This window comes from Marmota flaviventris, chromosome 3 (assembly GCF_047511675.1).
Source record: "Marmota flaviventris isolate mMarFla1 chromosome 3, mMarFla1.hap1, whole genome shotgun sequence".
Lineage (NCBI taxonomy): Eukaryota > Metazoa > Chordata > Mammalia > Rodentia > Sciuridae > Marmota > Marmota flaviventris.
This window is the reverse complement of record NC_092500.1, coordinates 3,439,123-3,445,122: the sequence shown is the minus strand read 5'-3', so window position 1 is coordinate 3,445,122 and position 6,000 is coordinate 3,439,123.

The window sequence follows — 6,000 nt, the reverse complement described above, 5'->3', positions numbered from 1 at the left end:
AGCTGGGCAGCTGGGCTCAAGGGGCAGTGGGGCTGAGACCAGAGGGCCTGGAACTCTGCCTCCAGTGAGAGAAGGGGGTGTCCCTGGGACAGTTCCACTCACGTACTGGGCCCAGGTCAGGATCCCCATGGAATCCAGGGCGCCCACCTAGAGCCTGAGGAGCAGCCCAGCAGTGACCCTGGGATATCCCCAGGGCAGTGACCAGGAGCAGCGGTGCGGACAGGATCCCAGGCTGAGTACCCGGCAGGATGGGGCAGGATGTAGCCCAGCAGCCCCGTCCAGCCCAGGAGGTCCTCGGGGGTCCCGGCCAACCTCTGTCTCGGGGACACTTGCTGAAGTCTCCGGGTGTTGAGTCGCTGTGACCGGCACAGTGTAGAGGAGGGAGAGCTCTGGGGGCTCCCGGTTCCAGAGGTCTCAGTCCAGGGACAGCGGACTCCACTGCTCAGGCTCCAGGTGAGGCCGGACATCACGGAGGGAAGGTGTGGCCCAGGGAAGCTGCCCATGCACACCCCCAAGGCACGTCCTCGGGGACCCTCCTCCAGCACACACCTGCCTCCAGCGACCCCTCGGTTATCGGGGGTCAGCTCACTGACGGGTCAAGGCCTCTCAACCAATCATTTCCCCTTCGAGCCCTCGCATGTCATCCCGCACGTGAGCTTTTGGGGGACACCTCACATCCCACCGCCACACGGGTCTCCAGTGTGGTCAGGTCCACGTTGGGCAGGGCAGTTGGGTCAGTCCAAATGGCGGGCGGGGGCTTAAGGGATGGGCCCGGAGCTGGGCGTTCCAGCCTCAGGAAAGACACTGCACACTCAGGGCAGGGTAGGTGTTCCCACTGCCCCACGTCCATCTGTCCTCACAATAGCCCTTGAGGGTCCACACCAGCTCCCCGCACCATGTGGCCCTGAGCAGAGGTCAGCCCAGAGGAGAGAGCAGTGGACGCTCCTGGGTTGATCAGGTCAGGCCGTCTTCGGGGAGGAGGCAGCTGCCATGGGCACAGACGTTCAGGTCCAAGCAAGGCTGGCCGGGGCTGCTGGGTGTGGACAGAGTGGGGCTGTGTGCCCGAGATGGGAGGGGAGGGCGGGAGGGCTGCAGACCTCAGGAGCACAGCTGGCCTGTCCCCTACACGCCACCACCTGCAGGGCGCCCGCACGTCCACCCGGTGCCCACCATTCTGCCCGCTCTGCAGCAGGCCAGTCCCTGGCCTCCCCCGGGCCCTCAGAAGTGCCAGGGGATCACAGCAAGGGGTGCTGCTGCAGGGCCCAAAGCTGGCAGAGGCGCGTCTCAGCCTGAGAGCTGTCCCCAGCGCTGGCCGCAGAAAGGAGCCTCCTCTCTGAGTCCTCGTGGGAAACCTGCCCGAGCCGAGCACGTCAGCACAAGGACCCCACGCCCGAGCCAGTGACAAGCTGACCCTGCTGGCAGCATGGTGAGCAGACGCCCTGAAACGCATCGGCTACCTGACCGTGGGCAGAGTCCACACGTGGACACCACCCCATTGCCCAGCTCAGAGGCCCCCCTTCCAGAACACACTCAACTACCCAAAGACAGCGGAACCAGGGACACCGGCCGCCTGCATTTCCCTGGGCAACAAAGTGCCCAGCAGAGGGGAAGGGACAGGACCGAAAACGTCCCCCAACCTGCCTGTCCCCATAGGGAGCCCCCGGGGAGCCCCAGGAGTCTGCCTCAGAGCTCTGGGTGGGAGCAGTAAGAGGGTGACTTCCCTGAGACTCTGTTCCCTCTCCCAGCGTGAAGTTAGACAGTGAGACCCCATCCTACGTCAAACGGTCCCAGATCAAGAGCAGGCCCTGAGGGTCCACACCAGCTGGAAACCAGCAGAAGGAAATGGAGGGTCCCTTCTGGAGGTCAGTGACCCACTGAGGCCTTCAGGATTCTCACAGTTGAAGTGCAACCAAAAACGAACTTGCCATAAAAAGGAAAAGACCAGACTCAAAGAAACACGGCCCATGAGCGTCAAGAGACATGGCGAACAGGTGTGGACCCCTGAGAATTCAGATGTTTGGATATTTGAAATAGAAAAGTAAAAGACAGAATTAGAAAGAAGATCAACCTGTGATCCCAGTGGCTTGGGAGGCTGAGGCAGGAGGATCGTGAGTTCAAAGCCAGCCTCAGCAAAAACGAGGCACTAAGAAACTCAGTGAGACCCTGTCTCTAAATAAAAAAAAATTAAAAAAAAATAGAACTGGAGATGAGGCTTATTGGTCTCATCAGAGTGCCTCTGAGTCCCATCCCTGGTACCCCCCAAAATAAATAAAATAAAAAGGGCTGGGGATGTGGCTCAGTGGTGAAGAAACTTTGGGTTCAATTCCCAGTTCAAAAAAAAAGAAAGAAAGAAAAAAGATCAAAAAGAAGAGTCTGCTAAAGAAAGATCATATTTGAATAAGAACCACAGAGACTTTACAAATCAAAATTAAATGTTGACACTATAAACTCCATGGATTAAACAGCTGAAGAGAGAATCAGTGAATTGGAGAAGAGATTTGAAGAATTTCCCTAGGGCGGAGCATAGAAAGAGGAGAGGAGAGAGGCAGGGAGGATAGAATGACAGTCTAGTGTGTGTCTAAACAGGATTACTAAGATCCCAGTCCCACATAGCAAGGCAGTCCTAGGAGGTGGGGAGGAGGGCCGGCTGGGTGGGCTGTTCCTAGCAGGGTGAACAGCACGTGCCAATGCCCTGAGGAAACCAAAGTGTGTCTACTGTGACCCTTGCTGTGTGCTGGCCTTTGCAGGCAACACTAGGGGGCGCCGTCCCTGCCCGTGAAGCAGTCATCTCCTGAGGAGCCAGCAAGGATGCCATGGCCAGCTGTGTGGCCAGCGGTGACTACCCCGTCATCCCATCCTCATGCCATGTAGCCCAGCAGAGCTAAGCTCAGTCCTTCATGTTTTGGGGATAGACATGTGACCTGAACCAGCTCACCCACAGCCAGGGAGACCCAATTGTGAAACTCTGGTTAAAACTGTTGTACAGAGAACCTCAGGCTCTGCCACGGTTGCTAACAGGGGGGATGTTGGCCCAGACCTGCCATGAGGTAGAACTAAAGCAAAGAGATGCTGCCCCTTGGTCCTGTCTGGATCCAGCCACGCCTGAAGGATACCCTGGACTTGGCAGCTGTAAGAATTGATACACTTCCTTTTCTGCTTGGCTAGTCTGAAGTGGCTTTTGAGTCGGATGTAACTCCTCACTCTGTTCCCCAGGCTGGAGATCCTACAGGACCTCACCGCCCAGGGCTGGGGAGGCTTGCTGGAGAAGGAGATGGCTGGGTGGGGTCTTGGGACGGTGTCCCGAGCAGGCTGCTGAGGGGCGGGCTGTCTTCCCGGGAGCTGGCGCGGCCTGCTGGCTGGGCACATCTCTGCCCAGGCAGGCCCGAGCTCCCAGGGCACCTCTCAAAGCAGCTTCTGATGGCCTCGGGCCTTGGTGGAGGCTGGAGACCTGGAGGGTGACATCTGAGGAGCATTACGTGGAGACGCAGGCCAGACCCTGAGGGACTTGCCTCGGAGGCCACGTTGGTGTCAGGACCCCAACCCCAGGATTCACGTGTTGGGGGTCACGAGGACCAGGCTGCTCCCTCCCTAGCCCTGCCTGGCCGTGGACCCCTGGGAAGCCATACCTGGCAGGTGCTTGCACAGGTCACCCAGCCCCTGGGCTCAGGTCCACTCTCAGCCGAGCCCTGGGTCCCTGCTGACTTAGTGCCACCGACCTTCAGACTCCTGCGGAGGTGCTGGGGCTGCACAGGCCGTCCGGTCACAGGCTGCTCTGTCCCCCTAGAGCAGGCCCATGCAGCAGTAGCACCTTGGACACCTCTGAGGGGGCCCCCTGACCACAGGTCAGCTCTGGGGCGCTGCCTGGCTGACACTGGGCCCTCTGGGCCTCTGGCCTTCTTGACCCATTTCTCTGGCCTCTGAGGTTCAAGAGCTGGAGAGTGGCAGAGCGTCTGGCCAGCGAGACACAGGGCAGGTCTGCTGGGGGCCCAGGTGAAGCAGACGCTGGAGCAGCGGCTCGCCTCTCCCACTGGACACTGCCCCCCAGAGTGTGAAGTGCCGGGCGCATCTGCCCTGGGATGATGAGGCCGGAGCGGCCTCATGCGCCAGGCACGGCTCTGGGGGTGTCACAGAGACCCGAGTCAGGGGTGGGGCTTTCCTCACGGGCTCTGGAAACCCGCCAGGGGGAGGGGTGTCCTGCCCCGAGGGAGGATGGAGCCGGATGCACACTGCGGTCTGGATCCGTGCTCTTGCGTCGATCACCACCGCGTGCGGCCTCCAAGGCCCCTGGGAGGCCCCGGGGGGCTGCTGCCCCCCATCACCAGGCCCAGGCTCTCGGTGGCCATTCCTCCCCGGCCACCCTGAAGCCTCCCAGCTCCTGAGCCTCTAGCCCACGGCTGGGCCTTCGCACACTCTCTCGTGAGACCAGTTGTCTTGTGGTGGGTCTCAGTACAAATGTCCCCTCCCCGAGGGACCTGTGTGGGTGGGCCGGAGGGAGTTTTCACTGATGTGTTTTGTGCCTTGTGAGCTTTGAACCACCCGAGTGCGTCACCCGCCACCCGCCTGCTCAGCTCAGGGTGGGATCCCAGGGGCTGGTGGCCTAAGCAACAGCATTGATGTTTCACGGCTCTGGAGGCTGAAGTTCCAGTGCTGGCCACTGTGGTTCTTGGCAAGGACCCTCCCTGGGGGAGACGGGAGACTCCAGCTGTGACGCCCCTTCTAGCTGTCCCTGTGTGTACCCGCAGGAGGGGACGAGCCCTCCGGCTTCCTCTTGCCACAGGCCATGACCCTCGCAACCATCGCACCCAGTCGCCTCCCAATCCCCATCTCCAATGCCACCACGTCCTCAGCTAGGGCTGCCACCTAGAGATGGGGGCGGACGCAGCATGTCATCCTGGACACCTCCCCCCAAAATAAATAGAATTGTAAGAACATTAAAAAGGCGCACCGACTCACCCGGAACACAACGTCACCTCCCACTGCCGAGGACACGAGGGGTCAGTCCTCCTGCACTGTTGGCGGGACCTAAGACCCCCACCCACGGCGGAAAGCTGCCCAGCACCTCCTCAGAACGCTAAATGGAGCGTGACCACGTGGCCAGCAGCTTCGCTCCTAGAGTGGACCCTGAGGAATCAACCTCACGGCTGCATGTGCCCAGCAACCAAAGGGTGGGAGCAGCAGATGTTCACTGACAGACGGACAGATGGACAAGATGTGGTCCTTCCATCCAGGGGACCTCCCAGCCACGAAGGGAAGGAAATACTGAACCGCGCGAGCGGCTGGGCGGAAAGGTGAGCCGGGCACCGTCCCTGTCCTGGGCCGCCGTCCAGCTCACGGAGACAGGAAGCCGACGGGGTCGCCAGGGGCCGGCCGGAGAAGGCAGTGTTTCCTGGGTGCGGGCTTCCGGGGGCTTCCGTTCTGCAAGGTGCAAAGCGTTCTGGGTGGGGCTGGGCTGGGCTGGGGCCCAGCGGTAGAGCCCGGCACGTGCGAGGCCCCGGGTTCGATCCTCAGCACCACATAGAAATAAATGAAACCCAGGCATGTGTCCAGCTACAGCTAAAACATAGCTAACTATTAAAATAAAGCGTTCTGGGTGGACACTGGGTCCTAGTGGGCTTCACGTTACCTTCAGTGGCTAAGACGGCCAAGTTCACGCTGCGTGTACATCACCAAGATCCAGGGAGGTCTGCGCTGTGGGAACAGTGGAGTCAACTTCTCATGGTGCTTTTATATATATGTGATTTTTTTTTTTCCCTAAATGGAGAGAAGCCACCATCCTGACCTCCTTCCCAGGGCCTGGGAAAGGAAGGGACAGTCCCAGAGCAGAGTCCCGGTGGGCGTGGTCAGTCACCCACAGCGGCCAGTCGTGCGGATGGCAGGTGACCTGGACAGGATGCGGTCAGAAGGGCTCCGTAGCCTCCTCCTAGAGCCCACGGCCTCAGTCTGACCCTGAGGAAAACAGGGCACAGATGGCAACGGAGGGACATTTATAAAATCCTGTCA